The sequence below is a fragment of the Quercus suber genome, unplaced genomic scaffold (genome assembly GCF_002906115.3).
Source record: "Quercus suber isolate HL8 unplaced genomic scaffold, Cork oak 2.0 scaffold_622, whole genome shotgun sequence".
Taxonomy (NCBI): domain Eukaryota; kingdom Viridiplantae; phylum Streptophyta; class Magnoliopsida; order Fagales; family Fagaceae; genus Quercus; species Quercus suber.
Window position 1 is genome coordinate 339514 of NW_027070065.1, and position 24893 is coordinate 364406.

The 24893-nt window shown below is 34.3% G+C and overlaps 1 pseudogene; it reads right to left on the reverse strand.

Moving 5' to 3' along the window:
• Positions 1 to 7361: 7361 nt before the first annotated feature.
• Positions 7362 to 17040, reverse strand: LOC112031070 (MLO-like protein 1; annotated as a pseudogene).
• Between the last annotated feature and the right edge of the window lie 7853 nt (positions 17041 to 24893).

Here is a 24893-nt window from a genome sequence, read left to right on the forward strand (position 1 = left end):
CACACTACACACTTACTAGTTAAACTTCCTCAAACTTTTACCCTCTCTCTTTGAATCTTTATCTCTCCACTATTCTCTACTTTATCATCACACTTCCTTCATTCTTTTCTCTTTCTTATATTTCGGGGGTAATTACACATAACTCACCTGTGGTTTGGGCGAAAATCACTTTTCCTACTCTTGGTTTGAAAAGCATCACTGAACTCACCTGTGGTATGTTTCCATCAATCTCCATAACCCACCTCAAGCTTAGCCGTTACAAAAACACCTCTTAACCCCAAAGCACAACATAACGCGAATCAAAACACCCAAAACTCAGAAACTTTTCAAGAGAGAGACTTGTGGTGAGATCAACGTGTTCCTCGTGGTTTGGAGCGTCTGGAGGGGGAGAAAACACAAGTTTTGCAACATTGAAGCTAGGGAAGGTAGTTTCGGTAAAGAAAATCAAGGTATTTGTGTTTGTTCTCAATTTAGGGTTTTAAATTTTGTTCAAGTGCCAAAACAAAAAATAGCACAAAAATGAAAGAGAAACAAGGTCAAAAGGGAGGGTTTTGTGAAAATTAATATTTGGACCCTATATTCAAAACTCCTAATTTCACCTCTCCCTATATTCAAAACTCGTATATTTGGACCCTATATTCTAAAGACCCCCTTTGTTTTCACCTCTCCCTGTATTCAAAACCCTGATGGAGTAAACCGCAATCGGCATAAGAGCCTTGAGCATTTGGATGAAGGAGACAAAGAGGTAGATGTAGGTGGAGTTAGAGAACCAAAGGGAAAGGGAGTACAGAGCTCCAATGGGTACCACAGATTTGAGGTAAAGGTCACGAGTCATGGTGGATGGGAGTTCCATGACTTGAAAACTTTGACGAGAAAGTAAGCGAGGAAGGAACAAAAAGACATGTGGATCATGGTGAGTGAGATCGGGAATGACTAGTTGTAGAGCTTGCAGTCGAGGATGTACTTATTGTACACGATGACGAAGAAGCTGAGGAAGATTCGGACTGCTTCTATTTTGGTTTTGAATTTTCATCATTCAGATTGTTATTATATGGGAGTGTTGTGTTCATAGATCTTTTGCTATTTTTGGATGTTAGATAGCTACGTGTGTTAAAGCTTTGACTTTTAGGAATTGGGGGTTTTTTTTTTGGTTGAAAAATATTCATTTTTGTGAAATTAATTGTAATGATGTATTTTTTGGTGATATACCCATTTCAGATCGTGGTCAGTTATAGTGATTTTGGGACAAAAGCAATTGTGGGTTTGGTTTAGAAATTTGAGATCTTGTGAAGTTTTTTTTTTTGGATTGGGGGTTATACTATCTATAAAATTAAAGTGGTTAAAGATGATGTCCAAATCATATACCAATACCACTTTTTGATCTTGTTTCTCTTTCATTTTTGTGCTATTTTTTGTTTTGGGAGGAGAGAGACATAAAATTTGAGCAAAAATACCTATTTATCCCTGATTTTAACAGAGGTGGGTTACGGAAAACAAATGGAACATACCATAGGTGGGTTAAGTGATACTTTTCAAATTACGGGTAGGCAAAGTGATTTTCGCCCATACCACATGTGGGTTTAGTGTAATTACCCCTATATTTCGACTATTCTTGTCTCTATTCTATTTTATATAAATTTGATATCATTTCTCCTGTCCAATCCATCTTTTCCCGCATAATTTTTTTTGCTTCTCTCTCTCTCTCTCTCTCTCTGGAATTTTGTTCCTTCTCTTCTTATAACTCTCTAATTATGATTGATGAGTATTTTTAATTTTCCATCACAAAGTCTTCTTCTCCCTTTTATAGCTTTGGTTGAATTTTGGTTTGAGTTAATATTTAGTTTTTTTTTTTTTAAGAATTTTTTTTTTGAGTTTATATCAAAACACAATCTACATGGAAATGAATTTGAATATGCTTACCAATTGTTTGAGTAAATTATTGGCATAAATACATTTTTGGTCCCTACATTTTGGGCTGATTACCATTTTGGTTTCCACTTTTCTTTTTTCTCGGATGCAAGTCCCAAAATCGAAAAATCATTCTTATTTTAGTTTATACTGTCATCTCACTAACGAATACTGTCTAAGTTGCAGACAGAGTGCATTGTTGGCACTTGGCACACTAAATACTGATATGACCATTAAAATAATGATATATATGTAGTGATAAAAGGATAAAAAAATATAGAAATATTTTTTTAATAAAAAGAATAGAAAATACTTGAAGTAATTGTTTATATATATATATATATATATTACACCTTACTACGTAATATTTCTATATTCTCATGCATTGTGTGGGTTTGTGGCTATTATTTTTAAAATCTAACTATTAAATTGCATGTTCTTTATGTTTTTAACACATATGTCAAATTTCATGTTAGGCCGATGTAATTTATTATTTGATCTATAAACTTATTTTTTATGCATAATTTTAGACTACTAAAACTTGAAATTTAAACATTTGATTGATGATATAACTATTGATTTTTAATTTTCTGGAAATTTTGCAAGTATTAAGGATATAAAAAAAAAAATATTATCTAATGGTGAATTTGTCGAAATTTACATTCAATAAAAATATATTAAGTAGAGTTGTCTAAGGCTACAATTAAGTTTACAGCCAAACTGAAACTTTGTCCATTAGGTAATTACATTTTAAAAAAATAAAAATAAATAAATTCAAATTCCGTAGTTATACTAGTTGACATTTATAAAACTATTATAAAAGTAGTGATGTTTTGGATTGAAATGACTTTGAGAGAGAGAGAGAGAGAGAGAGAGAGGACAAATTCGGGGATGGTAAGTGGATGATACCAAACACGCTTTGCATGCGTAACACTTTTTTATGTGCCCGCTTTGCAGTGAAGGTCCAGAGACCATTATTCATGCCCTTAAAGATTGCCACGAAGCCCAGGTATTTTGGAAGTCTTTTCCTATCCCCTTATGGCAGAATCTCTTTTCTATGGGTCTAACCTTATTGAGTGGCTAAGGTTAAATTGTCGCAGCTCCAAAGTGTCGGCCTCCTCGGGCATCAACTGGGAAATTATATTTTCATTCGGTATCTGGTCATTGTGGCTCCGTAGGAATAATACGTATAATATTTCGAAATGAAAACTATCAAAGGAATTTGAAAGCCAAGGTTCTTTCGAAGGCCACCGAGTTTGCATTCGTTGGTATCAGCGGGAAGCAGGCTCGTTCACGTACCAAAATCCAGGTGAGATGGACCAACCCCCTTTGAATTGGTATAAGCTTAACTTAGATGGATCGTCTCTTGGCAATCCTGGTTTGGCAGGAGTTGGGAGGTTTGATTCGGAATGACAAGGGAGAATGGATCAAAGGCTATGCTAGAGCTATTGGGCTTACCACCAGTGTTGCAGCGGAGCTGTGGGCTTCAGGGGACGGAATCAAACTATGCATATCTCTAAAAATCCCTGCTGTGATCACTGATTTGGATGCCCAGTTAGTTGTGGACCTCCTGGAAAAGAATGATGGCCACCCAAATGGTATTGGTGCCTTGGTCAGTGATTGTAAGGCTGGCCTAAGGGAGATTCCTATGCTCCAAATCTAGCATTGTTATGGAGAAGTAAATAAATGTGCTGATGCCCCTTGCTAGAAGGGCTGCTCTCTGTAATTTTTTAAAAAAATTTCAGACTCCATAGTAGATGTTTTGTTTTTACTTAATTTAGATGCAGCTGGGTGTGTTTTGATCAGTTTGTATCTGGTTCCTAGTTTTAATTAAATGCCTTAAATAGTTTTAACTATATGCTTCTTTTAAGAGAGAGAGTGAGATATTGTTGATATTTGGTTATTGAAATATTTTATAAAAACTATGTATTTTATATACATTAAGTTGTGAGCTTTTGACGTGGTTTTGCCGTTGTGCCATGACATTGGTGATTACCTCGTTTGTGTGACGACGTGTGACAATTAGGTTTGTGTGACTTACTTTGGGAGTATTTTTAAAGAAATTATTATGATAATTTTTTATGTTGATACTTGATATGAATTATTTGGATTAAATTGTTAAAAAAGAAAAATCTATAAGTACATTTGAGATGTTTTTCTCATGTTTTGGACCCTTTAATTTTAAAAGGATGAAAAAGTGTTTTTTCCTACTTCAATCTCAATTCCTTAATTATCTGTTTCCTATTATACTAAGAATTTCGATGGGCTAACGTAATTTATCAAATGTAAAATTCTTTTAATAATCAAGTTAATCAAACTTGGTTACTAATACTAAGGAAAAAAATTACTGCTAAAATCCTCACCATCCATTTTACTTGTTTTAATCTTAACCCTCTGTTAACATTAAAAATGAACATGGAAACTTGATACAGGATATCTACTTATTTACATTAAAAAAAAAAGTCTTACAATCGGGGACGGAGCCATGTTATTGGCTAACAACAACCCACCAATGTATATGTTGTTTGCCATCTCATGTCAGAAGCTAAACTAAGATGAAGATGAGAGAAAGAAATTTCTCGTATTGCACTTTTTTTATATTCTAAATACCAAAATTAGCCTAAATTCTCTCTCTGCTCTGTACAAATATCTTGATATTTGTTGATGACCACAGTGGAGGAATGTTAGTTTGTAATATTATCAGTGATGTTTATTGTCCTTATGAGTTATGAAAATCAGTTAATGATATCCAAGAAGAGATTGTAAAGTGGGTAGAATTTGTCAAACCAAAGTGTCAAATACTTAATAGCATTCAAAATGGTCAATTGGGCTTTAAAATTCCTAGCTAGTTGTGACAGAACATGAGGCTAGAAAATGCGGTCATATCAAAAAACATACCAATTTCAACTGTTGACACAAATAAATCATTCATAAAATCTTAAACGGGTCATGCTAACAAGTACCCCTAGGACATTGATTAATAATCTATTTTAGGAAAATTTTGACAACACTTTCATGGATAATGAAAAAAAAACTATCAAAACATTAAGTTTTTTTCCCCATAAAAACTTTCTTTAAATGAATTATTAACGAATGACATAGCATTTCCCATCTTAAATTGACCCCCCCCCCCCAAAATTTTTTATTCTTGAAGTTGCAATTAAAAAAAAAATCAAAACCTTTAGCTCTTCCTTCCTCCCTGCCCACAGTTCTACACTTGTATTTGTAGTTGTAGACATTTATAAAATTAGTGATTTTTTCTATGTTGTTGGGTTGAAATGACTTTCAATTTTGTTTTTGAATAATTGGTGAATGTTCAAATAGCGTATAAAACACTATGAATGTTTAGACCCTCAATTACAAAATTATCAATTCAAGCTTAATGTCAAACAATATATGTGTAGAAAATGAACATAAGCAAATAACAGAATTGATAAACAATCTAAACCAATTAAAATCACATCCACAACAGAAATTAAATAGCAAAGATTAAGGGAAAAAAGATGCAAACACAAGGACAACACAATGATGTGTTATCGAAGAGAAAACCGAAGCCCTCGACGTAAAACCTCTTTGTCGCCCTCTAAACGGTCAATAATCCACTAGAAAATGTAGTTGGGATATATGAACAGCAATAGACCCTCTAAGCCTAATCTATTCAGTGTACCTAAGCTCTTCAATCTTCTTGCTTCAATGAGGTTACGCCGAACTTTTTTCTTTTCTAGCTAACTGCTTCCCAAAGCACCAAAAAGCATTCTCACAGATATGGGTACGGTGAGAAAATGATTTGGGTAATGAACCTTTCAAGGATATAACAATGGAGAAGGTGTGAGTAGAGGAATTTGAAGAATCTTTATGAAAAGATTGTGGATGAGTTAATCTCATTTTTCTCTAGGGTTTCTATTTCAAAATTATCTCTAGAAACTCTCTACATTTTGTGAATATAAGGGTCTATATATACTGGTGGGTGTTTGGAATGCTAAGAATCATTTTTCCAAAACAGAGCTGGCTGGCGACTTAGCCTTGCAACTTGACTGAGTCGCAAATTCAAGCCGTGAGCTAATTGAATGGCCAGTCTGGATTTTTTGTCCTGTAGTGATACAGCTGGCACGACAGTTCAACTTCTCTGCATGCTTCACTTGTGTGCATCTTCTGACGGCTTGCTAATCGTGAGCCACCTACAAAATCCAGTCGCGAGTCCCTGCTTCATTGCATAGTCTTGAGCATTTCTTCACACTCTCTCACACACTACCCTTACATGATTCCCACATAAATATAGGGTTTCTAAATGCTGAATTACGAGCAAATTTAGCACAGAATAAAATCAACAGAATGATTGATTAAATTCAACCTTACAATTGGATTTCTTGAAAACGAAGCACATGAATTTGGCTATCGGTCTGGATCTTGAAAGTTGAAACATCCTATTCCTGTGTAAAAGAACGGTGATGTAGAGATTATATTATAGCCAATACTTAATGGGCGTTGTGTTGTTGTATTTTAAGCACTTGATATCTGGTTGTGTTTGTTATTAGTCTGTTCCATTTTTTGAATAATCCACTATGAATAGGCTATTTGAATATAATGTGGAGAGAAATTTTCACATGAAATAACTATTAATGACTTTTCTTTAGAAAATAATTCCACGTGATATATTATCAAGTTATTTAGTTCTGATTGCTAGCAAACAATTCTATTGAACTTAGTACTTAACTGCTTACATCAAAATTATATCATCATTTTACACATCATCATCATTACTATACAAGAAATAAAATCAATAAACCAACTATATTGTATGCATTTGAACAATTTTAATATATCAATGAAATTAAGAAAATCATTTGTAAGTATCAATCGTCTTTAATTGGGCTTTCGTATCCTTAAAAAAAAAAGCACAAAATAGTAGTAAAATAAACTTACAAAAAAACCTACAAATTATGAATTCTAACACAAAATTATAATAATAATAATAATAATAATAATAATAATAATAATAATAATAATAATAATAATAAAAACTTCATAAATAATCAATTACAATGTTTATTTTTCTTTTTCTTTAGTTCTAAAAAAATACATTTATAGCTTTCCAAAACCAAAATCTTAAACACCTGAAGACTCCAAGCGAATCATAATCTTCACAAAATTTGCAATGTCTGACTTCAACATCAAAACCGTAAGCTACCATCACTGAATAAAAAATGCAAGCTCCCTTCCTTGGTCATAGCCTACTCATACGGGTTACGATCAAATGATACTACAACGTTGGAGTTATGTAGGTGTCATTGAAAGGTTGAAAGTAAATGACATCATTTTTTGTCTAAGCGTATTTGAGATGAGATGGTATGAAAGGCTATGGACATGTGTATATAAATGAGTAGAAGTGAAAATGGTGAATGAAAATGCAAAGAGTTTTTTGTATGTATAAGAAATGAAAAAGTCTTGAAATATTGAACCAAATAAAACAAATAGTAATCTTAGAACATTGAATAATAATGTAACAAAAATAGTCTTGAAATATTGAACCAAAGGAAATAGAGAGTCTCTACTTTTAAATTTGTTCTTATCTCTAATGTCGCTTAAGGGTACTTCAATTCTTTTCATGGAGTGCACCACATGGCAGAATCTCATGCTCTCGCACATAAGGTCTCTGCTTTTATATATATATATATATATATATTGATTGATTGATATGTAGCATATATCAAAACACAACTATTTCTAAATTCACCTTAACTACAAGAAGTAAAAAACACCCGGCTAACTACAAGAGTTTTGAGTGAGACTATGATGCCCTTATCTATGTCCACCGTAGAGAGTTGCAGCTGCAATCCCTCCTGCATTGCCTTCTTCCATTGCAGATACTTCACTCATCTGAATTGCCAAAGGAGTAGTTTCTTTTGGACTCATTTGGCCGGATGCATGAGTAGTAGTAGTTGAGCCATTAGCAGCCTTTCTCAAACCCCTGTTCTTTTTTGCCGTTTGAGCCCAACCAACAAGCCCTTCTTGTATGTGTTCTTCAAATATAGCCTTTTTAAATGAACTTCCCATCTACATTATAAGGAATTCAGCAATCTTCATCAGCCTAAAATCCCAACATAAATTAATTGATCATAAAGAAGGTGAATTCTCAGTGATGATCCAACTCACCTGTGTGACAATTGCATAAAGTGGTAGGGTACTATAACTGCAGACAAACTGAACAAATACCCTATGAATAAAAGTTGACATTTAACATCAGATTGGTTCATCAATAGAAACACTTGATTTCAAGAATAATTATCATGTTTTACCCCATAACAAGTCTTGGGATGATAAAACCGATTTCTCCCATTATGCATGAGTCAAATCCATATTGAACCTGTAACATATTGAAGCATCATAGAAATTCAATCCATAGTTTTCATTTCCAATTTATCTTTGTATCATTAGTGTGCAATGAATATTGAATTTTAATTGTTTTACCCATATCCAAAAGAAAACTGCCAGTTCAAATGAATTCTGAAACAGGATGATATGAATCAGCAAGAGAACAATCTGGGGCCTATGGAACCAGAAGTGATCATCTGAAGGTTGAACTACCAAAGCACCTGCAATTGCTACATGTTTCTCGGCAATCTCATGGGCCAACTGGATAATTACATGCTCTAACTTAGTGCCCACAGCAAGTAAAAGCTGTAAAATATAAAAAACAATATCAATGTTATGGCCCTTACCCTACATGTTATCTAGGACATTTACAAGATGAACATGTAGTTTGATGATTTGAGCAGACACACAATTATTATGAATAATTTATTTTATTGTTATTTTCAACAAAAGAACATGGTAATTTAAACAAAAGTATGGAAAAGACTCTAGAAATGAGCTAGCACATTTATCTTTAGAAGCTGAAATGCCTGAAATCCATCTATTGTATAGATAACATGTAGCTGCTAGGTGGCATGGTTAACTTATGAGGGACATATCATAAAGTGGTATATACAAAGTCTATATCCAGTCTTCCTTCTAGTGTAGAAATTGCACACACTCAAAATTGAACAATGTCAGCCATTTAAATAGTGCATGCAATCTTTCTTATATTTTTGAAACACACACACACAAACATGTCTTAGGACTTGATGAAATGGATTAAAATTGAAGGGTACAGAATTTAATCTTGACAACATAATTGTGAAATTTAATTCATATAGACATAACAAAATCCCTAACCAATATCTCTAACAGATTTATATTTGTAAATACTAGTATACAAGTACTATTTAATGAAACCAGGAATAACATCGCTCTTGACATCTTTTGGCACATGTTCCATTTGTCCTAAACAGTCAACTATAATGAAAACAGAGCTTTTGCTTGTGTATTGCTACAGTTTGAAGTCAACTGAATGAAGGATCACCTTAACATCAATGACGTCAATTTTAGGAATTTTCTTGCTTTTTATCATATAGAATTTTATTTAAAAAGAATCTTAGTTGACTTGGATGATTAGATAAGGTGGAGATTATGATCTCTGTGTTTTACCAAGTTGAATATGATAGAAACTAGTGACGTGCTTGCAAAAATACAGTTTAATATAATTATTATCCTTCACAGGTTCCTTTTTTGGGAGAATGAGCATGTATATACCAAATTCTTGCCCAAAAATTATCTCGTACCACTGAGAGCTCCTTGAATTTCTGGAAGCACCCGTAAGATTGTAAGACTCCTTTTATAGAGCCTAAGCTTGGGTGAATTGTAGCACTGCTTAATTGCTGCTACAAGAGATGTCTATGATTTGGTCCTATATAAGCATGTCAAGCTTTTGAGGGGACATATGATGGTTTCTATGAATTGATGATCTAGGACTCCATTTTATATTTGACAACCACAATTTTTCCTTGATCTACACTAGGTGTAAAACTGTAACATTCAGCTTTAAAATATTACAAACTCCTTGTGATAGGTTAGAAGTGTTCAAAGGAAGAAATAGATACCAACTGTCAATGGCACTGCTTTATTAGGTTAAAAACCATATATATATATATATATATATATTTACATACAAAAGCCACCTTGTATATCAAAAGGAATTTAACTCAGAAAATGCAGTTAATGTAAGACTGGCTAGTTCCTTTTAATCCAACATTATTAAAAGAAAAAACACATAAGCACAATCTGTCATGTGAGCTAGTGGGCATCAAGATTTAAATTCTAGGGTGAACTAGTGCACAAACAAACTTTGCTCTTCCGGTGCAAACAAAAAACAAAGGTTGGCAATCAAAATGTTCTTACAAGGTATAATCTTCACAAAACTGTGACTAATAAAATTGCATAAATATATAAGCAATTTAACAGGTAAACTATGACATAGAACTTACAATGAAGGGTATGAATGCAATCCAGAAGTACGCATGCAAACCTGCAAGAAAAGTCAGAATACATGATGGATTGGAGATAATGATCTTCATGTAGCTGAGCCTAGAACAGAGACAAGGACTATGGCATTATGGTCATTGAAACTCAGGAATTTTGATGAATAATTCATGGAACATGATGTTCAACTCAACAGTAATTAGATTTAGAAATGTGAGTCAAATGGATAAGAACTTGAAACCTCTACAACGAAAATTTCTATACTGTCTTCAGAACCTGGGTTAGGACCATATTATAAATGTGAGTCTGAATAGAAAAACTGGGTTGCTAAGGATGGCCTTAGGGCCACATATTCAATTATGTGCGAAAAACCTGTTACACTTTGCTAATGTGAACCTCACATTGTGAGAGGGAGAGAGCTTACCAGCCACATTCAGCAACAAGAAAATGACCACAAATAGCCAAAGATACCAACTGCAATTGATGAAGTTAGAATTTAGTAGGATCTATCAACTAAGAGGAATCAGATTAGAAAGTACTTGGTGCACGGAGAGCTAGTATATTGTAATAAGATACATGGAAAATAGAAGTACTACCATTTTTCAAACAAAAGAGGTTGAGCATAAGCACAAACCTTCTAAGGCAGTACTTTTTTATTGGTTTAACCTTATAAGATGTACTCCACATTAGGAATAATAAAGCTCAAAATATAGAAAATAAGATAATGAATGCACTTGGAATGTCTTTAATTATTGTGACTAACCTTATTCCAACGACTTTCCTGAAATCAGCTTCAAGGGCACGAATCATGTAATTGTGGAAATTAAACTGTGGGTTTCCTCTGCAATGAGTCTATAGAAAAGAAAGATATTAAAAATCAGAAAGATTATCTAGTGAAGTAAAAAGTAATGGGGTTTAGAAAAAAAAAAGAATAATAAATTGAATACATGTAGAACTTTATATAACTTACCATAATGAAGCCCAGTCGCATTGTCAGATAATCTGTTTTGGTCACAGACCCATAAAATTGCTTGAAAAATGAATGCTGAAAATGATGATGTCATTAAAGAAAATAAATCATTTGTTTGTAATAGTAGAGAAGAAAAATTAGTGTATTTTGTAGTTACTGCCCAATTCTGATGTCCGTTACAAGTCAGGCAAGCATCCCAGAATGATTTCTGTCTTTATATATATTATGGCTGTAGAAGTGATATTCTAATGTCATAATTGAAATATTTCATTCTTGATTATTATACATAAAATGCACAGAAAAGGTGATCTACAACATTTAAATCTTCAGAGTGAAATCATTTTTTGTTAATCTCTTTTTCTTTTCTTTTATTTTTTTTATTTTTTTATTTTAATTTTTTTTCTTGAAACTGACCTTTCCCTATGCATTTCAGGCTTGTTAACATTTGAGTAATACATGGGTTTTAAAAAAAAAATTACGTGTAGTCTGGCATTCAAGAAGAGGTAAAAGATAGTGGTTTTTCTTTTTCCTGATATTTATAGAACAACCTGGGATACAGTTGGAAACTATTAAGTTATGAATCTTAGTAAGCCAACTTTTAATCAAACAAACTTAAAATGGAAATGGTTAGTATGGTCACTTTGTAATTTTTCACAAATTTCATCATTAAAATTTATATTCTGAAGAAGAGAGACCAAGAAACCATGGTGAAATGAATGCTCTCCATCATGAAAAACTATAGATAAGTATGATCATTACATTATCCTTTTAATAACATTGATGAATCAAATTATTAGCGGTTGTAATCATAGTTTGTATTACTTGTCAAACAGGCAGATTGACTTGATTATAAAGGGTTCTATAACTTACCACCCATCCTAACAAAGCTGAATCTTTGCCAATACCCAGAAAGCGATTCCTGATAAAATCATGATCTTGGACTTGTGTAAAGTTTGTTTTCAGAACTGCAAATACAGTATTTTCATGAGAAAAGATGTAAACAACAGCAAGTAGTTGTTGGATACTAAAGAAAATGCACACAGTTCAGGGTGAATGATGAAATTTCAGTCCATAGTGAAAAATTCTGAGTGACTCAATTCTATATCATTCAGTCCAAAAGAATTGATGTAAGGAATAAATTTATTTTATGATCCGGGATTCAGCAGAAGGAAACATAACACAGGAAAGTATGTAGACTTAAACTTTTAATGAGAAATTGAGCATTACCTTCTTTTGGATCATTTTCCTTTTTAAAGACAGAATCCTCCCATTGTTTCCATTGACGTATCTACACCATTTAAACATATTATAGAAAAATTGACTCTTAGGTTAAAGAATAAAAATACTTGGTTATAATTAAAAAAAGAAAAAAATAGACAGATAATTATAAGAATAGGGACAACTAACCTTTGCTCCTCCGAAAAGAATGGTTAGAGCACAGAAAGTCACATGCACAACAGCTAACACAAAGATAAATATGTGAAGATGATGCAGTGCAGTAGAAGATAACAGTGGGACCTTTCCCTGAAAAAATGATGTAAAGAAAGCAAAAAACTAATAAGATATTTCAATTCATAAACGCATGTGCAACCTTAGTTAACAAATTAGATTTTGATTGCATTCCTAGAGCATTCTTTGAAGAACTTAATAACTTTATATGATGCTGATTTCGGTTATGCATGCTTATAATTTATAACCCACGAAGCTCTCAACTGGGAAAAAGAAAATTACATAATTCTGTCCACACTAGAAGATGTTGATCTATTCAATTCAAACAATGAAGAGTAAAAATATTTTGTTTGTAATAAAAATTTAACATTAGCTGACAATTTTGTAATACAGGCTTCCTACCAGTAAGATTTAGCTATTGCAGAAGATTGAACAAGAGTTTATAATACACAAAGACAATTCAGAAGAAGGAAAAAGGAGGAGAAGAAAAGAAAAGAAACGAAAAGAAACTGCTAACAATAAGGAACAGTAACTAATGTCCTATAGCCTCTAAGGGGCATGTATACTCTGCAATACTTTTTCACTGCTTTCGAGAGAACTCTGCTATTAACAATCACCTCAGGTCATATTGCTCTAAGGCTATCTGGTGTATCATATAAGGGTACTGAAGATATAACTAGCAATTGCAGGAATTAGTTGAAAAAATAAGCACTCCAAAGATTAAACGACCAATTTTTTAGAAATTTTTTTTTTTGGCTCTTTGGAACACCAACAAACTCTTCAATAAGAATATATGGGACGCTTCATCTAAGGTTATTTAGAATTTACTCTGAAAATGCACCCTGGCTAGTAAGAGTTTGTGAAGTCATATCCAAAATAATCAGTCAAACATATCTGCTTGAAACCTTCTCCATGACTAGAACCCCAATATTTTGTGAAAGTTTAATGATTTATTTAAGTTAAAGAGTTATCCTTGCTGTTACATTGGCAATGCATATCAGAAGAAATTTGGTGCTTCGTAAGGTAAGAAAAACTCTTACATATAGAAGCAAAGTTCAATTTACTTTTGTGCAGTTGTATCTTTCTATTATACAGGAAAAAGAAGGTAATTCAGGACAAGCTAACTAGCGCAATTTACTCTGTTTTAATGATCACGTTGATTATATGTGCGCTTTACCTATAAACAATTGCATTGTTGTATCTTCTGGAGCTTGATGACTTAACTTGAATGTTTTAAAGCTAGAACTCGCATGAGTACATTAATTATCCTGCCCCAGGAGGCCGATTTCATAATAGCTGAATCTCCAAGTTCTAAATCTTTTTACTATGAAATCTTAAGCAAGTGACCAGGAAAACAGGGAAAGCCCTGAAACAGCAAACATATATGCTTGGCAGTATTTAAAACATGAGCATTAAGCACCTGGGTTCTCAAATCTTCTTATTTATAACAGGTTAACTTGATTAACAATGCAGGGGATTATGACTTGTTCTAATTCTGCACCTAATATGAAGATCATTGATGGCAAATGTGATTATAACCTTTTTTTTTTTTTTTTTTTTTTTAAAACCATCCAGACCAATTAGATTATGTAAATTTTCTCTTGCAGAAATGAGAGAGGGAGTCACTGGCGCGCCATGTATAATTGAGGGTGGTCACAGGACCACCCTCAACTTGGAAAAAAAAAATTTAATTTTATGCTTTAAAAAAAAATGAAATTCTAAATTAATATGGGTTGTTGTCAACCTAGAAAAAAGAACTTGACCATCCTAAAAAAAAAAAAAAAAAAACTAAACATCCTAAATAAAAATTTGCCCATTAAAAATAAAATTTGACTTCTTCAAAATTTGGTTCATTGAAAATTGAACCAAAAAATGGTAAGAAATGCTACATTCACAACATGTTCTCAATAGTACTTTCATAACAAATCATAACAGGCAGGTTGTTATCGTTAGACAAAAAAAATAACTTTAATGATATGTAAATTAGAACTAGTAACAATTGCCAACTAGGATTTGTTATGGAAATATTGTAGATGTAATATTTCTAAAAAATTGACCAAATAAACAAAGTAGTTTAAAAGCCTAAATCAAATGTTTAATTATTATTTTTTAAATTGTGTTTTTAAAAGTCATATTTTTAAATTGCTATTTTTAATAATAATAAAAAAATGCATATTTTCCAATAGCTAGTCAGTTAGTGCTTGTTTTAGTTTTTAGTTGAATTTATTGAATTTATGTAATACATCTTGTATATACACATATGCACTAAAATAATACCTCAATATTTTATTGTACGTGATTCACTTGAATAATATTCTTTTAGATCCTCAGTTTTGAGAAAATGTCTCATCTTTTCATTCTAGTGATCAAGAGAAAATAAAAAGAGCATATTTACAAAGATGTTCTTTCCAACCTCTTAGCCACGACTTCCCTGAAAAAGAAATTAGTGGTATATTGCGTTGATTTAAACCTATTTAGTTTAAAGAATACAAAATATTGGTTGGAACATATCATAAAAAAAGATGATGTATTTTGTTTATATGGTTACTTATTTAGCTAAGATGTTGATAATTGAAAGGGAGGTCAGTAGTTTAATGATTACTTTGTTGTGTATATTGAAAAAAATATAGTTGATTGTATTCATAATATCATACAATAATTTCAAAATATGAAAAACTTGCAAATGGAAATTTTAAAACTTTATGTATTTGCGACTGTTTTTCTATGTTAGTATATTCAAGTTTTATTTTTATTAAATCTTGTTTAATTTCAATTTTTTAATGAACATCCTAAACAAAATTTTTGGAACCGCCGCTGGAGCGAGTAAAGGGTCATCCCAATCAAAATGATCCTTTGTGTTTCAAATCGGATTGAACTAAGATGATAGAAAAAACAAATTATGAGGAATCATGAAATAAGTAGAAAGTGAAAAGTCAAATGTAGGATTCCAAATATGTGACATTTCAAACAATCCACCCTGGACGTTGATTTAACGTGTATATAAGAAGAGCATATGCATTTGCAACCAATGCATGTGCTTTGAGAAGACTGACTGGAAGATTCCACCAATCAATGATATATTTGTTTTTATAAGACTTCAAAAATTAAATATTATTCCAAGTCAAGTCATGATTAAAAAATTTATCTGTAGTTTGCTTAAAAAAAAATCATATGGGCCCTTCCCCCACCCCTACAAACTACAAACTAAAATACAAAAATTGTTTTGGTGCGTTGATAGAGTCAACTAACTCAACTAAAAATTGATTTCTTTGTGATATATTCGTATCTACATTGATTAAAATAAACAACAAAGCTAGAAAACCCCATTAATCAATCACAAATAGCCAAAATAGTATTATGGATAGAAGCACTGATTGCGGTTAAGTTCCAAAATTTAGAAAGAGAAAAAGTTTTAAAGTACCCTCGACCACCTTAGCACAATAATCTGTGGAAGTAGGTGTTGCCTCGGCGAGGAGGCGACCGGGAATAATAGAAGTGAACAAGGTTTGGAAATGGGTAGTAGTAGAAGAAGAAGAAGATGCATCTTTTAATTTACAAGGCAACCACTCTTTGGCTAAGTTCTCGGATATGCAAAGTTTTTTAATCCGTGATTGGAACACTGAGTAGCAGTGATATGAAGCCCAACAACATCAACTCTGCATTCATTCACCCCATAAAACAATATGATCAGGCACACCCAGAATATATCCAACTCTATTTGTATGTATATATAAATGTAATAGAGAGAGAAAGAGAGTTGAGAGTACTGGTGACCTTCTTTGATCTTCTGTAAGGCTTGATAGAGAGGCTTCTGATTCTTTTTCTTGAGATACTGCTAAAGAGATAGAGTCATTCATTATATGAATAATTAATGATGATCAGTTTACCAAAGTAGTCTAAGACTAATGAGGAAATTGAAATGATGGATGCAGAAAAGAGATTGACATGCACAAATACTAGACATGCCTTGCCAGTATAGTGAAGGAGACGTTCAACGGCGAGAGAGATGGCGACGATAACACTGCACACAACAGCAACAACCCACGTTGGGGTGTACTCCAAAGTTGGACCTTCTCCAGCTGCCATCTTTCTCTGTCTCTATCTCTACCTAAAATCTAATTAACCAAAAATGATGATATTGATGATATATATAGTGCAGTACTCTCACTCTTTTCTCTCCTACAAATAATTCTTGTCTTTGAAACAAGAAAATGGAATTAAGAGAATATATAGAATCATAATAAGAAGAATGGGATGGAGGAGCTGTGTAAAGCAGCTGGTGGGATTATCAAGCTGCTACTGCCATTTTAGAAAAACCTTATGGACCAAAAAGAAAATTAAATGTGAAAATTTATGGGAGTTGGCCCTTTAAAGGCTAAAGATTAAAATATGCAGACCGAGACCGACTGCTAATCAGTGCAAACATCAACTCCAAACAAATGAAAAACCGGGTTGACCCAACACAACAGTCAACACCACATGTTACGTTATATAGGTAGTATGTAGATACCAACTGTTGGGTCCCACACCCACCCCGCTCCAAATAACAAGTAACCATGAATCTCACCAAACTCTCATAAAGACCTCTTTTTTTTTTTCTTTTTCTTTTTTTGTCTACTTCTAACCTAGGATTTTTTTTGCAAAATACATTATTTTGCTACAATTTTGTTAGTTAGTAATGTTTTCAAACTATTTAGGAAACTAACATTTCAAGATGGGGAGATCCATCACCAATTGGGAGATCCATCACCGATTCGCCGTTGAGATGAGAATAGGTGGGGTGGGTTTGGTTTTGCTGTAGGTGGATTTGGTTTTGTAGGTGACTTCATAGGGTGGGTTTGGTTTTGTCGTGGGTATGGGTATCCTCTTCTTCTTCTTCTTTCTTCTTTTTCTTCTTCTCCTTCTTTCTTCTTCTCCATTTCTCAAAAATGTAAAATTAAAAACAAGACTCGAGTCTTTGAGACTTGAGTTCTACGTTGTTAACGTGTATAATATTGTGGGTTTTAAGCCCAGTTAGGTTATTTGTATAGCACACATATTTACTTGTACTGCACACATATGCCTCCTATATAAAGGTATCTATGTACATTCTTTCATCAAGAAATACAATACTTTTGCATTCAATATTTTTAACACGGTATTAGAGCCACTGCTCTGACCTTTCTCTTCACAGTCTTGTCTCTTTTAGTGTTACTCCACCCTTATCGCTTTTGCCATCACAACAGCCATGTAGCTACTCACTGTTGAACCTCCGACGTCTCTCAGCCGTTGTCCTTGGATTCCGGGCCTGCAGCCACCGTCATTGAGGAGTCCCGCACAGCACAGACCACTGCAATCACCGTCTCCACTGTGCATCTTGCTCCGATAACTTTTTTGCAGGTACCACAGTGATCAGCTCGCCTTGATCTACACAATCGTGGAAGTCTCGCAAGGATTGGAACCCGCACACGCAACCCTAAAAAGCCACGCCTCAGCCACGCGCCTCACACGCCACCATCAGGTCCTACTAACGTCATCAGTGACATCATATTGCTACGTCACCTAGGGCTAACGTCATCATCCACCCTTCTGCTGACGTCACCCACCACGCGAAGCTGACGTCATTGTTGACCATCGCTGACCGTTGACCAGAGTTAACTTTGATTGTTGACTTTTCTACAGGGTTGACTTTTGCAGTCTAGGTTCTCCTTACCCAGTTTTTCGCGTAAATTTCATTTTTGCAATCTGTTTTTTGCATATTGTGTCTCTAAATGGATAAAAAGGATATTTTTCTTTCTTGTCCCATCAATACTATATTGGAAGGGAATAAGAATTACTTATCTTGGTCTCAAGCTATGCGCAGTTTTCTTAAGGGTCGCCTGTTCTGGCATTATTGTACTAGTGCAATTACTACTCCTGTCAAGGGGGCAAGTGAAAAAGATGATGCCTTCCTCAGTCGCATGATTGAATGGGATAGTCACAACTACATGATTCTTACATAGATTCGGAACACTTCCATTCCCTCAATCTCCAATCTGTTGGGTAGCTTTGATGATGCAAAATCAGCATGGGATATGTTGGCTAAAAGGTACTCCATTACTCACGGATCCATAAAATATCAGTTAGTGGTTGAATTGCATCAACTTCGACAAGAACCAGGGCAATCCATCAATGACTACTATGATCAGCTTCGCTTCATTTGTGACCAAATTGACCTTTTCGATCCAATTTGGGCATGCTTAAAGGATGCTCAACAATATGCTATAGTTAAAGATGAATTTCGTCTCTATGAATTCCTGATGTCACTTCACAAGGACTTTGAGCCCATCCGAGATCAGCTTCTTAATCGCAGTCCTCCTCCCTTTCTTGATACTGCTGTAAACGAGTTGGTTAGAGAAGAAGCTCATCTTGCAACCCTTCAAGCCCATAATAAGTTCAATGTTTTGGCTATTACTCCTTCTGCTCCTCCCATTGAGCAACCTCAGTAATCAGGTGATTCCTTTAGCTCTAGCAATCGTCGCAAGCAGACTAACAAAAAGTTCTGCAATTATTGCAAGCGTCCAGCCACACCATTGAGACTTATTACCGTCACAATAAATCTACTACTGCTGTTGCTAATACTGAGCCTACTCCGCCGATGCCTTCCATTTTAGCTGAGTCCCAGTCTTCTGGATCCACTATCAACCTCTCCCCCACTAAACTACAGGAGATCATAGCTCAGGCTGTTCATATGGCTGGTAATGCATCTCTTTCCACTACTCTCTCAGTTTTACCCGATAAGTCTCAAACTTGGCTTTTTGATTCTGCCTGTTGCAATCACATGACACCTCACTCGTCCTTATTCTCCAAACTTGACCCTGCACCATATTCTCTTAATATTCATATAGCTGATAGTTCCACCATGCATGGGAATAGTCTAGGTTTTGTTTTGACTTCTAACCTCTCTATTCCTGGGGTCTTCATTTACTTGACCTATCCTATAATTTGTGCTCTATGGGACAATTAGTTGAACTAGGATATCACCTTATGTTTTACTATTCTGAGTGTATTGTGCAGGATTTGAGGACGGGGCAAGAGCTTGGGACCAGTCCTAGGGTTGGGCGTATGTTTCTTGTGGACAATCTTCATTTTCCACTTGTTGCTCATGTTTCTGTTGCAGCTGCTGCTGCTGCAGTTTTTTCCTTACTTTCTCTTGCACTTTAGCATTCTCGTCTTGGTCATGCACCATCTTCTCGAGTACAACAGTTAGCTTCTAAGGGTTTGTTGGGTTCTATGTCCAAAGACAATTTTGATTATACTTCATGCCAGTTAGGAAAACAGTCAGCTTTACCTTTCAATAACAGTGAATCTATCTCTAATAGTATTTATGAATTAATTCATTCTGATGTTTGGGGACCTTCTCCTGTTGCTAGTATTGGTGGATCTCATTATTTTGTTGTTTTTATTGATGATTATTCTCGTTATAGTTGGATCTTTCCTATGAAATCTCGTTCTGAAATCTTACCAATATACAGTAACTTTGCAAAAATGGTTGAAAGACAATTCTCCAAATATATCAAAACTTTTCGATCTGATAATGTTCTTGAATATACTCAATATGCTTTTTAAGCTCTGTTACATTCCTATGGCACTGTACATCATCTAACTTGTCCAGGTAACTCTTAACAAAATGGTCGAGCCGAAAGAAAATTTCGTCATATTCTTAACACTATTCGTGCTCTTCTTCTTTCTGCCAAAGTTCCTGCCCCATTATGGGGTGAAGCCGCACTTCACATTGTTCATGCTATTAATCGCATTCCAAGCGTTGTCATCCATAATCAAACTCCGTATGAGCGCCTTTTTAGGTCACCCCCTGACTATCATTACCTTTACTCCTTCGGATCTGCTTGTTTCGTTCTTCTTCAGCCTCATGAGCACAACAAACTTGAGCATCGATCTAGACTTTGTTGTTTCCTTAGTTATGGCGAAACTCAAAAAGGGTATCGGTGCTATGATCCTGTCTCTCATCGTCTTCGTGTTTCCCGTAATGTTGTCTTTTAGGAGCACCGCTTGTTTATTGAACTCTCTCACTTTTGTTCTTCCCTGACTAACCCCTATGTTTTAGAAATCTTTCCAGATGAGTCTTCTGTTCCTTCTACAGATACTCTTGATCCTCCTTTGGACTTCTCTATCCAATCTCCAGATATTTTTGATGATTCTCCTAGACAGGTTGAAGATGAACAGGTTGATGACGAGCTACCCCACCTTGAGCCTGGGTCCCCTACTTCTGCTCCACTTGGATATCCTCCACAAGACATTCCACCTCTCCACTCAACACGGGTAAGATCCATTCCTATATATTTACTTGATTATCATTGTTACACTGCCCTTGCTACACTCCATGAGCCTTAAACCTATCGTGAAGCCTCTACTGACCCTTTATGGCAGATTGCAATGAAAGAGGAAATTGATGCATTAACCAAAAACCACACTTGGGATCTAGTTACTCTCCCTCCTAGACAGTCTGTGGTTGGTTGTAAGTGAATCTATAAGATCAAGACTCGCTCTGATGGGTCCATTGAGCGCTACAAGGCTCATCTTGTTGCAAAAGGTTTTACACAAGAGTATGGGATTGATTATGAAGAGAATTTTGCTTCAGTTGCTCGTATCTCATCTGTTCGTGCTCTCTTAGCTGTTATCGCTGCTAGTAAATAGGACCTTTTTCAGATGGATGTTAAAAATGTCTTCCTTAATAGGGATCTGAATGAAGAAGTCTACATGTAACCTCCTTTTTGTCTTTCTGTTGAAACAAACAAGGTTTGTCGTCTTCGACGTGCACTTTATGGCCTTAAACAAGCTCCACGAGTTTGGTTTGCCAAGTTCAGTTCCACCATCTTTCGCTTGGGTTACACTGCCAGTCTTTATGATTCTGTCTTATTTCTTTGTCGCAATGATAAAGGCACCATTTTTCTTCTCCTCATTGTGGATGATATGATCATAACTGGTGATGACCTCAGTGGCATTCAAGAACTTAAGGATTTTCTTAGTCAGCAATTTGAGATGAAAGATCTTGGACATCTCAGCTATTTCTTGGGTCTTGAGATCACTCGTTCCACAGATGGTCTTTATATTACTCAAACCAAGTATGCATCTGGCCTTTTGTCTCGAGCTGAACTCACTGACAACAAGACTGTTCACACTCCAGTTGAATTTAATGCGCATTTGACACCCTCGGAGGGGGGGGGGGGGAAACCATTATCTAATCCCTCTCTTTACAGAAGATTGGTTGGTAGTCTTGTTTATCTCATAGTTACTCGCCTAAACATTTCATATGTTGTTCATCAAGTGAGCCAGTATTTGTCTACTCCACGATCGACTCACTATGCTGCTGTTCTGCGTATTCTACGATACTTGAAAGGCACTCTCTTCCATGGCCTTTTCTACTCAGCTCAGTCTTCTCTTGTACTCTGTGCATTTTCTGATGTTGATTGGGCAGGAGATCCCACTGATCGCAGGTCCACTACGGGTTATTGCTTTCTTCTTGGTTCTTCTTTGATTTCTTGGAGAAGTAAGAAATAAACTTTTGTGGCCCGCTCTAGTACTGAAACAAAATATCGTGCCCTTGCTGATACGACATCTGAGCTCCTTTGGCTACAATGGCTTCTTAAGGATTTAGGTGTGTTCACCTCCTCTGCTACTCCTCTTTATTGTGATAACCAGAGTGCCATTCATATTGCTCACAATGATGTCTTCCATGAACGGACTAAACACATCGAGATTGATTATCATTTTATCAGTTATCATCTTATCCATGGTACTCTTAAGCTCTTTTCAGTCTCCTCTAAAGATCAACTCGCTGACATCTTCACCAAGTCACATCCTAAGAGAGGCCTTCGTGATTTGGCTGACAATCTCAAACTGGTCTCACATCCACCTTGAGTTTGAGGGGGGCTGTTAACGTGTATAATATTGTGAGCTTTAGACCCAGTTAGGTTACTTATATATCACACATATTTATTTATACTGCACACATATGCCTCCTATATAAAGGTACCTATGTACATTCTTTCATTAAGAAATACAATACTTTTGCATTGAGTATTTCTAACATACATGTATAAAAATTTCCACATCAACCTTCTAGAGCATCCAAATCAAGTGTGTGAGACTTGAGTTCCTTCATTGAAATCAAGTCTAAGAAACTCGAGATGCTAATTTGCTAAAATGTTTCAAAAACATACCAACTAATAAAATTGTTGCTAAAATAATGCTAAATGACAAAAAAAATCCTCTAACCTAAGGTTATCAATTACCAGCAATGAAAGAAGGGGAGTGTATGTAAATTGCAAAGGCATTATCAAGCATCATCAGCATTCAGCATCGTGATGATGGAGAAGGAATGAGAAAGAAAAACCATTAGGATTAGGTTTACATTTTAAATAATAATAATAAAAAGATAGAAAAGAATGTTTCATTCTTTAACGTAAAAATATTTACGTTTGTTTGAATAAGGAATAAACAAAATAAATAAATAAATAAAAGGAAAGTGGACACTATTGGAATGGAGGAAAATTATTAAATACTTCCGGAGTACTATAAATGTGTAGTCTTTTTACGCTCACATGAATGGTGGGTCCCTACTATGAATTTAATTAGTGGGACTCATCATTCATGTGAGAGGAGAAAATACGTATTTATGGTATTTTGAGAATATACAATAATTTTTTTGGTGGAATGAAAATGTAAAAAAATTATTGTGAATTATCATTCGAAGGATCTGATCTGTTTCCAACTTTCCCGTCTGTCACGTTCTCAACTCTCTCTCGCGGGCTTCACTCACAGTTCATTCGAAAAAGGAATGCTTATTCATACATGAACATAAACACGAACACGAACATTTAATGATGCCTACACTACACTTTGTCTTAATTTCCTTTTTACTCGTTTTTCCATTTTCTTTATTATAAAGTAATTGACTTTGTATCCTTATCATATTTATACATACCAACACGTGTTGCTTTGCTAAACAACACAGATGCTCCCCACCGCTACTATAATAACATTTTCTTTTTTGTTTCGGTCATATGTTTTATATTAACAAATTTATCGGATCGTATGAACGCACCAATGATCTTCCAATTTTTATTTTAATATATAAGAGCATCGTTAAAACAAAAGAGGGCTAGCTAGCTGTTTTAATATATTTAGTGCGTGTATATAATATGGAATTATATATGATTGTACGACAAAGCAATATACACATAGAAACCAGATTCTTATTCATTTCAATCTGCAAAAGGACATGTTTCTCAACAACCAAAAAAAAAAAAAATTGTAATGCACGCAGCACAAGTGTTCTTAATTCACACTTTTTTTAACTCCCAAAATCTACCCCTTTTTACACCCCCGGCCCACAAACATTTTATTTAATGAAAAGCACAAACTTTAAATATTGTTGGATGCAGTATATTAAATTCAAACATGCAGTTACATTGACCAATAAGTGTTGTATAGTTGAATTTAATTTTCCTTAAATAAAAATAACATCGTTTCTACTTTATTAGCTCAAAGTTAAATTCAGTGCATTTGTCCCATTCTTTTCCTTGTTTGCTTTTCTAACGAGTTGTTTTCTAATCTTTGAACACCCTACCCTACCGACCATACATAGATATGAAATCTCCCTACTTTATATATAGGTCCAAGGAATCCCTAAAAAAAAAAATGCAATTACCAAAAACATTAGGGTTTTTTTAGTAAGTTACTGATGGCAAACAGTACATGATTCTATTTATTAAAAAAATAATCTAAAAGTGAACGTTAATACTCAACTTTGAAGTTGTTTTACCATATTAAGTACAAGGATCAGATTGTCTACGCCATCCTTTTAAATCCTTCATCGCTTTAACATGACTTAATCTTATTTATTTATTTTTTAGATACAATAAAATTTTAATTTATAACGTTCATTTCATAATGATTCCTCTTTATCATTAGACTAAAATACCAATTAATTTTTAATGCCAATAAGATTCAAACTAGTCTTGCTAGATGAAAATTCACATAAAATTGAAGCCATGGGTCATGAAGATGCGAGGAAGCACTGGAGAAAGGTATTTGGAATAGATACTTTTTTTTAATGCTAACTAGTAAGTTGCCCATGCGATGCACGAATAATTTTGTAATATTTTATACAAGACGGTTTTGGATAGTGTTGTACATATATTATAAAGAAAAAGTAAACTAAATTAGA